This window comes from Amblyomma mixtum, chromosome 2 (assembly GCF_055824585.1).
Source record: "Amblyomma mixtum isolate Tamu chromosome 2, ASM5582458v1, whole genome shotgun sequence".
Classification (NCBI taxonomy): domain Eukaryota; kingdom Metazoa; phylum Arthropoda; class Arachnida; order Ixodida; family Ixodidae; genus Amblyomma; species Amblyomma mixtum.
Window position 1 is genome coordinate 70,825,895 of NC_143013.1, and position 10,569 is coordinate 70,836,463.

Consider the following 10,569-nt stretch of genomic DNA (forward strand, 5'->3'; position numbering starts at 1 on the left):
ACTTTCATACGCAGGAAACCAATGATCATTAATGAAAATTTAGAACCAAAATCTTTTTTTTTTTTTTGCTGGAACATGTTCGTGTCTCCCGTGCCCACTGATTTAGTTCAAGGTACTGCAGTGCACGTAAGCGTGCCTTACATAGCCAGGTATAAGACACGCTGATGCCGTTTCAAGGAAAGGAAGCTCGACTTAATCTTATTTTTTTCCTTAAGGTAGATAGAAACTATAACTATCTCCTCCCTCAAGCATATTATGGACTCACCTGCCGCTCTGCCACTAACGCCCCAACTATTACTAGTACTGCTCGGCGCAGCGAGGCTTAAGTGACTTCCAACTCTTCAGCAAGCGTGGGCTGTTGAGTAACATTCTCAGTTGAAATTAGCTACTTCACTTCATTCAAAGAATGTCAATAAATATCAGAGTATGTTAGGCTAGTAAAAAGAGCCACACGCTTCGCACTCGGCAGCCGGAAACATGTAAAAATACGACAAAAACTGTAGCAATACTCCTTGCTCCTTCTGTAGGGTTGGCATCATCTCTGCTATTGAGGAGCAGCAACTCTTTTCATGCAACTATATCATACCCTCGCATAAAAAACAGACTGGGGAGAACAAAGTCACTCGTTTGGCTTCGTAAGTAGGATTAGCGCGGGATACGCCAGCGCCTTCGTTGTCAAGTTGGTCAGCGATTAGCTGTGACAAAAGCTACGGCTGATCAGGAAAGGACCTAACGATCAAAGACGGACGGCTATTTTGGCCTACTTCCGAAGACTTACAAATATTTCGGCCTACTTCTATTGCGTTTTGCTTGCAGCACACAACTACCGTACATCACGTGTCAAGCTACAAATTTAAGCCTCTCGTTTGCGACAAGGCTAGATAACATGTACAGTAGCACATGTTAGTTGCAATACCGAAAATAAACAAACAGATTCGTATCTTGCAACTTTTTTTTTTTACGATTGATAATTATTTCATCCTTCAGATTTTTCAAGCCTTCCTTTGACACAGAGCCCCTGATTGACATTGGTTAGTTACAATCAAGCCTAATGTCACATGAAATCGCCACCATGGGACATGGTATACGCGGACAAGAATTCGACTCGTGAAAGGAGTTCTAGCAAAGAACGTAGTCCCAGCGCACTGGTAAGGACTGCAGTAATATAAGAATTATTTCTGACGATTCCGATTCGATTGCGTTCTTATCGTCAACTACAGCGCCCAGCAAATCATTGTTATAGCGAGGGCGTGGTCTCTCTTCAGCCAATGACGAAAAGTGGAAATAAAAATATAATAGAACCGGAACACAATCACTGTTCAGCCGAGCGCTTTACTAGCTAACAGGAAAAGGCGGCGGCACGGCAGCCAATAGGAGATATCATAAGAGTAATGCAATCAACAGAAACAGCCTTTTCCTGGTGGTGACGTCAGGGTTTAAGTAGCGGTTGTCACGGTAACCGCAGCGTTTCCAGCACCAGCACAAGCAAAAGAAGTTCCAGCAGCGCTCGGGGTTGGTTCCGATTGAGTAAAAATAGCTCTCCTCCCTTAGATATATTATACATTGTCGCTGCATGATGATTTAAATTAACGCAGGATGGGGATTCAAATAGAGTTGTATAATGTTCATAGGCACTGTTTCTCTTGATAAAAAGCCTCGTCTGCAAGCTGTCCCTCCTACTGAGGTGCATCAACTGGAGAACTTAATTTGACGAGTATAAGAGAAACGCTGCAGGTACAGAGTGGATAAGAATAGAGTGGTATTAAGAACATGAGTCCAGCATGCCATTTTACTGGCCGGCAGGACAAACACACTATATACCAGCCTTTTAAAGTGAGACTGAAAACAGTTATATGCAATTATTCTCATTGTCAGTAAACATGTATGCATCACCAGCGCCAAAGGAAGCATTTAGCGAGGAAAGAATTGGATTTAAAAATCTTCTCGACAGTCGATTTAAATTCATGGCATCCTTACCGAAAAAGACTGGTTGCCACCGTTTTTAACAAAAAACAGCTGTAGTGTAGCCTCTGGGAAGAGCAAAAAAAAAATCGGTGTCGACGCATAAATTTTACTTGCGAAATCAGCCGCTGATTCAGACACCTATATTTTTATTTTTGGTCCTTTCTAGCTTTAAAAGCTCAGCTTGTGGTGAGCGTGGTCTCTTTACTATTAGGACGCAGTACCCTGTCGATACATGCCAACTTTAGATTGTTTGGTTTGGTTTGGTTTGGTTTATGGGGTTTAACGTCCCAAAGCGACTAAGGCTATGAGAGACGCCGTAGTGGAGGGCTCTGGAAATTTCGACCACCTGGGGTTCTTTAACGTGCACTGACATCGCACAGTACACGGGCCTCTAGAATTTCTCCTCCAAAGAAATTCTAGCCGCCGTGGCCGGGATCGAACCCGCGTCTTTCGGGTCAGCAGCCGAGCACCATAACCGCTGAGCCACCGCGGCGGCACCAACTTTAGATTGTATTCAGAGTCTCTTCAAGGTGAAAATGCAAGACATGATCTTTTTCGAATACTTTCCTTTAACCATGTGGCACAATGCTTGCTGTATAGATTTCCTTGAACCAGACACACACCTCTTTGACATTACCTTTCTTTTCCTAATTTCAACAAATCTCTTCGAACGCAGTGTGATAAACCATGCTAATTTTTTTCGCTCACTATAACTTAGCTGTCATCCAAAAAGTCAACTTAAATTTTTCGTGGTTAGACGATGAATAAGAAAACATTTCTTGTACTTATAGTGAAGGCTACGGTTGATTCACTATCTCTAAGTGAAGATTATTATAAGTGAATGGTCTTCGATAGTTATAAACGTCCTGACAAAGGCGGAAAACTGCAGACCTTCTTGAGGTTCCAGCGTGTTAAGAGGCGTCGTACAAAAATAAAGCGCAAAGGTACAGTAAGACAGGGGCTCGATACGTGCGCCAACTGAGAAAATAACAGTTTTGGCTCAACTGTGCGAGGCGTAAGCCTGCAGAAGGAAATAGTTGCATTGCAGGTCGGGTGCGCAACGCCGTATGCACCCGTGGTTAGCACATGAAAGAGGCATGAAAGCTACCTCGCTAGACAAGCATGCTACTCTTAGGTAGAAAGCCGATTATGAAGTTTGTTTGCGAAAAACCAGCTTTACGCGCTCACTTCCTTGTAAGCGTTCACACGCGGCCATACCCCACGCAGTTGCACTTCCTGTCTGCGATCGCACAGGAGGAGAGACGATTGCCAAGAATTAAACGAAGGAAACTGATTACAGATTTATATTTGCGCCTTCCCTTTTTATCTGTTTTTGCTTGTTCTTGACGTACCTAAAGACATGTCAGTGTATGAAAATAGTGTCTTCTCATGTTCTACAACAAAACAAGGAGTACAAAAAAAATTTATTCTGTTCACGTTGACGGAACGTGACAGTGGAAAGCCCGTTCGCAATTACAGAGAAGGCAGTAGTTAACGTCGGCATTAACAAAGTGCATAGCAATGTATAGGCCAGAAGCAACCCCAAAATCAAACGCGTGTTATGTGAATAGACATGCATGCTTGCCACACAACGACTTCAAATAAGTAACATCGTGTGGGATAATTAGTATACTTAGCAACAGCAACTTTTTCATACTCCTCTCTTGGTAATGCTGTTCCAGCAGAGCATAGCAGAGCCGTATAATGCAACTCTTTATTGTTTTCCTTATCTTTCTCGCCTATGGATTTCAAGGCTTCGAGCATGCTGAGAAAAAAAAAATATACGTGGGCCAGCTTTCATCCATGTACCCGCGAGCAAAGTAGTAATTGCTCTGTACATTTCGTGATTACTTCGCTCAAAAATCACGTGCGTGTGTTTTATTGGTTTTTATTTAGCACTCATCCTTCTTCAGTGACACTCCGTGGGGAAAAGCACCCATCATTCCATATGTGGTATGTGCTAGCTTTTTGTGCATGACGAGAGGTTCCTGTCCCCACATCACGGACTGGACGTTCGCAGGTGATCCCTACGGTATTCTGGGTAAATCCCAGTAAGTCAGGGAAGCCTTCTATCATGGTTGCAGCTCTTCATGCTTTGTGGTGATGTCAGCCCAATTCCCCGACTTCCTAGCAACCTCCACGACCACGCGGCGATCACGTTGTATGCGGCCATGTTGCGGTCCTCTGGTGGCAGTTGTAACTGCTGGCACACCGCACGGGCGAGAGGCTCACTTGTGACGCATCGTTGAATGGCTTGAAAGATTACACCCTGCTACTTTACGGCTCGTCAACTTCACGCACTTGGCGGCTTTGGCTTCTAGCCTGCGGGACCTCCACCATCTCCGATTGGCTTACCGTCCACAGCTTCACTCAACTACTGTCCTTACACAGAAACACCCTCTGGCACCCGCCCCGCCGCGGTGGCTCGGTGGTTACGGCGCTCGGCTGCTGGCCCGAAGGGTGCGGGTTCGATCCCTGCCGCGGCGGCCGAATTTCGATGAAGGCGAAATTCTAGAGACCCGTGTACTGTGCGATGTCATGGCACGTTAAAGAACCCCAGGTGGTCGAAATTACCGGAGCCCTCCACTACGGCGTTCCTCCTAGCCTTAGTCGCTTTGGGACGTAAACCCCACTAAACCAAATAAACCAAACCCTCTAGCACCCATCCCTCTATTAAGAATCAGGATCACTTTATTATATTTGGTCATTAAATATGCACACACACTTCGTAAATGGAGCAGGTGGTTCCAAAGACAACGGCTGCACTGGGCACCTCCTTCTAGAAAAGTGCGTAAAAGTACTAAAATACAGACAACAGCGAGAAAATGCGTCTGTTGCAGACAGTTACTTTAAGTATGCGCAAATATACAAGACGACGAAAACTATAAACTAAACACACTGTTTGGGTAAGTGTGAAATAAATGTATAAATAGAGGAAAATATTTGAAGTGAATGCCTCGTGTTCCCTTATCAATGAAAAAGTTATTCAGCGTGACTGCAGAAAAAGAAAATTAAGTTTGAAATCATGAATGTTACGATTGCTTTATACTAAATGCTAAAGAATTCTACAAAAATGTGGAAGAAAAATTATCTGTAAAATCAGTGTGATTTCTTTTAGGTTTGGCTCGCAAGACATTGTTGAGAAGCGAGTGAAACTTTACGTATGAAAGTAGACACTTATTTTGTTTTAATGGGAAGTGATCCTTCCGTGAACTTGTAGATGAGAATGCCAAGAGATTAATGAACCATGGATGAGATTCCTAGGCGGTTCTGAGCACCCAGTAAGTGTGCAGCACTGCATAAAACATGATTGAACGTAACAATGGGTATGGCTTGATTCAGTGCACGTGTTGTACAGGTGTTTAAGTGTGTTCTGAAGGTGTTACCCTAAGAGGGATCGCAATAGTTGATATGGTTCTGAATAAAAACGTAGTAGAGTGAGATAAGTGTGTGCAAAGTAAAATAAAGGCGTACCTTAATGAGCACTCTTATGACGCGTGTGGTTTTTCTTGTTAAGCAATAAACGACAGTTAAGTTTTATCGCAAGAAAAACCCCATCGTAAGTAGTAAAGAGTGTTTTAGATTCAAAGGAAGTATGTGCAGATTCAAGAATAGTTTTTCTTGTGGAGATGAGAATATGACAAAGCTATATTTGGAGGAATTTTTAATAAGAAAGTCGTCTCGACATAAGGCTGTTAAGTTTGCACCAACGATACTCATTTGATCTTTTAGGGAACCTATGCGCTTGTCAGATGCTTGCATATTAGTGTCATCGCCGTATAATGTAAAATAGCAGATCATAACTGTGTATTAGGAACAGAAGTGGCACAAGGATGGAATCTTCAACGCCAGCGTTAGTAGTCTTGGGTGCAAAGTAGGTACCAGAGATGCAAGCTGCTTGCACCCGGTTAAAGTAAATAGCTCCATATAAACGTTTGTTCTGATCCAAATACTCCAAGGGCGTCTAACTTCTCCCGAAACATATTATGAATAATTTAATAAAACCCCTTCGAGAGATTAATTAATAATGTGCCAGCAAACTTACAGAAATCTACAGCCTCTTCAATTTTTCGGTTGATAAAGCTAAAGCTAATTCATTTACACATCCAGACTGGAAGCCAGCTTGATTAGAAAATATGATGTTAAATTTTGTATGATAACCTGCCGGACGCCCGAGAAACAATTTTTCAATGGTTTTGCTAAAGGAGGAAAAAAGCAATGGGATGATTAGCTGTGAATTGTTTGTCGCCCTTTTTTGAAGATAGGTATTAATTAAGCCTATTTTAGTGTGCAAGGGAAAGTACTTGTGTTGAAGATCACGTTGACTATTTGAGAAAGCGCTTCTCAAACCAGATGAGATATTGGCTTGGTATGGGAAGAATGGAAACTGTCAAGACCAGAGGCCGTGTTTTTTAGATTCATGATAACGGTGCGCGCCTCATACGGGGAAAACGGAGAAAGGAAAATCTATGAGGTAGGCTATGATACACATGAATATCCGAAGCAACATGTGGCTCATCCACAGCCAATGAATCGTTGACCGCACGGCAGTCTAGAGAGGGTCGTGGCTTATATGCGCATCTGACATCATTTCAGTTATTGAACCTGCAGTAGGAGCTCTGTTTAAGAATTAGTTGATCGCTTGCCATTGCTTTTTATAATCACTACCAGCTTGATTTATTTTGGTTTGGTTTGGTTTATGGGGTTTAACGTCCCAAAGCGACTGAGGCTATGAGAGACGCCGTAGTGGAGGGCTCCGGAAATTTCGACCACCTGGGGTTCTTTAACGTGCACTGACATCACACAGTACACGGGCCTCTAGAATTTATCCTCCAAAGAAATTCTAGCCGCCGCGGCCGGGATCGAACCCGCGTCTTTTGGGTCAGCAGCCGAGCATCACAACCACTGAGCCACCGCGGCGGCTGCTTGATTTATTTTAGATTCACAATATCTCTTTTTATTGGTTCTGAAGAACCTTCCGCGTGCATAGCTTTAGGTTTTGTATCGCGTTCGTAAATGAATATTAGACGTCTGCTTCTTTAGTCGTTTTATACAGGTTATCTTTTTTGCGTACCAATTTCAAACGACTTCCAATTAACCATTGGTTATATATAATGTTCGAAATATCTTTTCTTGAATGATGTCCCTGGGATAGACGATGCATCAAGGGCTTTAGCAAGTATAATAGCGATTGATTTAAAAACGTTTTGTGGGTTACTGATGAACGTAATTGGCTGCCGATCTACGCTAGAAATTTTTTCAAGAACTATATATTCAAGCTTTTCTTGGTAATAATGCACGTGATCATTATTAGGGAGGGAATTTATCCGGGCAACAACAGGGTAATGATCGGACTTCGACTACGCCAGCCCCGGGGAATGTAATGAAATCAGAAAGCACATTTAACTGAACCGTTCCCGTTGCTGGAGTTGGCGCATTCGAGCTTCCGTTCACTTAGAAGAAATAACGCACTTTCAGACAATGGCATCAGAACGAAATTAAATTTTTGCTCAGACATGGCTATATCCGTCAACATCTAACAAACGTATTTTTCCCTAGGACACGTACACGGCTTTTCGCTGAGGTCGTGCTCCTTCGCGTGATGGTGATGTCATGCACGGCATTTCTGACTCACTGCCATGGCACCGGTCCTATAAGCTTGAATAGAATTTCAAGCCTTTATTTCCACAAGAAACACCTATTGACCTGTGCCTTGCCCGCCTGTGCAAGTGTGGAATCTTTCTATGAACTCCGCCACTGAGTAGGAGCTCCTGCCTCTATAACCACTAGGTTCCATGGCATCATTATCGTTGGACAGTTGGATGTCCACAATAACTTCCACCACCCTGTCTCTAAATCCCGCCAGAACCGACCTCTGACTGCTGAATGGAGTTAAGCATATTGTAGACGTCACCAAACAGAACCAACTTCACCTTCTAGTGCTCTATCCTTCTCATATCTGTGTCTTGTTTCAAACCCAACACTTGTCGCAAACATGTTGTGCAGCTTGCCTCCATAAAGGCTCGAGAAAACCTTGCTCTTGTGCAGTGAGAAAAAAAAAACGCGAAAGCTTTTGTTCTTCATTGAACGGTATGTAGATAAAGGAATATTCAGGGGCAAATATTTCGATCTTACCCCTGGGGCGGAAAAGGCCTGCGTTGTTAGTTCTGTTTACTGGTATCAAACCCTCAGGTAGAATTCTGTTCTCAGCGTTCGTCCTCCAAATACAACAGGTAGTATGCCAAGACAGCCTAAGCATACGGTACCACTTGAGAGCTCTAGCAGACCTTGTGCTGAACCTATACACCGTTTAAAAGCTCGCGCTGCTGCCCAGAGCACCGCGATGCCTGAGGTGTGGTCTGTACTAAAGTCACCAGTGACTTTAGTCTGTACTGAAAGGTGGCGCTGCCTGGTGGATTGAAACCAAACTCAGATTGCATTCGGGCGCCAAGTTTGAAGCTCTGGCTGTACCTTTAGTTACGGTGTGCAGCCGGGGCTCCGCTTGTATGTGTAGTACGGTTACTACAAGGCCTAAAACTTAATTTTTTTCAATGGACGTAGAGGCTTAGAGTTGAAGCAAGGTATGAAGTGAAGTACAAAAAAGAGAAAGTCCTGAATGTGCACAAGCAAGCAGGGCACCCTTGCACTTCAGCGCTCGGGTATAACTTTTGTTACTTATGGACCATATTTTACGCGCACGAATTTTGCGCTGTATCTCCAGTAATTGCCTTACGCACCTCCTTTCTTAGTGCTTGTTCTCTGCCTACTCTTTCTGGATTTTCGAGGGGGGGGGGGGGGGGGGGTTCCTTTCTGTGGGTTGACAGGCTGCGCTAATGAATTTAAATGTTGAGCTTGCGTCCTGTCGTTATGTGTTCGTTGCTCTATGTCCGTCTTTAGTAACTGCAGTTGATCTCTCTGATCAAGAACCAACTGCCTCGGCAAGAAAGTTTTACTGCTCCGTTTTTTTTTTTGTCAGTCTTTTCTCAAACCCTGCTATTCCTGCAGCCTAAATGCGGTGAGAAAGCACAGGCTACTTACCATGTCCTTGCCCCGTTACCTGATAAATATTAGTAAAGTAATTCCATGATCAGTTTTTAAAATCATTGCTTTGACTTACTCAGATTTATATTCGCGGCAGGCAAATAGTTGTAAAACTTCTTGCAATAGTTATTATGAGATTGACCAAATGTTTAGGGGAATCCCCCAAGGTGGAGTAGATTTGTAATGAGGGAGTAATTACTCATTGACGTCCACCCGAGCGCAGCCATACGGCTACAAAGGAAAGCTACACAGCTTTCTCAGAAACTTCGTAGTTAAAGAAAAATTCGTCCTGGTCCGGGGTGCGAACCCGGGACCACCGCTTCACCGGAGCAGTCGCTCTAGCAATTCTACTCTACATGGGGGGATTCCCCTAAACATTTGGTCAACGCTGTTCCCACTTCGAGTTGTTGATCAATTCGCTCTCGCCCTACCATAAGTTTGCCGTCCCGGTTAGCTCAATTAGTAGAGCGACTGCTCCGGTGAAGCGGTGGTCCCGGGTTCGAACCCCGGACTAGGACGAATTTTTCTTTAACTACGAAGTTTCTGAGAAAGCTGTGTAGCTTTCCTTTGTAGCCGTATGGCTGCGCTCGGGTGGACGTCAATGAGTAATTACTCCCTCATTATTATGAGATTATTTGTTAGTCTGATTTAATTACATGTTTTCACGTGTATATATTCAACTACACAGAGGGCACAATTTATTGCTGCCAGTTTTTGTGGGTTAGATACCTATAACACAGCACGAGGAGAAAAATGACGGCAAATATTAACTTTTTTTACCATTTGGGAGAACTCCCCGAATTGGAATATACGCTTCGTTGTATGCCGACAGAGGACATCTCTTCGCTGGTGTGACGAGGATCTATTCAACGCTACACTTCCGCTACGCATGCTGCCCCATTTTTCGGGATGTCTCGCCAACACGAACAGCACACGCCATTCCTTATATGACACGGACCATTCAGAACGCCCAGACGTACACGTAGTCTGCCAGTGTCTAGCGGAAGCAGCTCCAGAGACAAAGCAGACATAAACAAGCGACGCATAGCGGCTGCTCGCGTCGGCAATGCGCTCGAGAGACCCGACTCTGTAATTAAGGAAAGGAAGGGTTGACGGGAAGGCGTCACGTGACGGACGTCCTCCCGCCTGAGTCATGCGCAGAAGACACCGTGAGAAAGAGCCGTGGCGAGACATCAACCCTCTCGGCTGTCTAATGTTTGTCTTTTTGTTGCTCGGGCACATCGCGCGCGCTCGCTGGCGAGGCGTCAAATTCGTAGGAACCCGCCCTTGTCATATTCGTCATCTCGTTACTGTGACTTCCATTAGGCTAACGCAGAGTTGCTCAAGCGCCCGGCTAACGTGCGCAGGTTAAGTTTTACGAAATAAAGTACGGTGGCCCAAATGAACGAGGTCTTCGCCGAGACTACGCAACGGAGGTTTCTGTTGTCTTCTACTTACCTGTCTCTTCTGACCTTACTGCAGTCCTGCTGCCCCACCTGTCGACGTGCGCTACCATAGAGGCGCAGTTAACAGGCGCCTAACGTAACACGTGATCACGTGTCA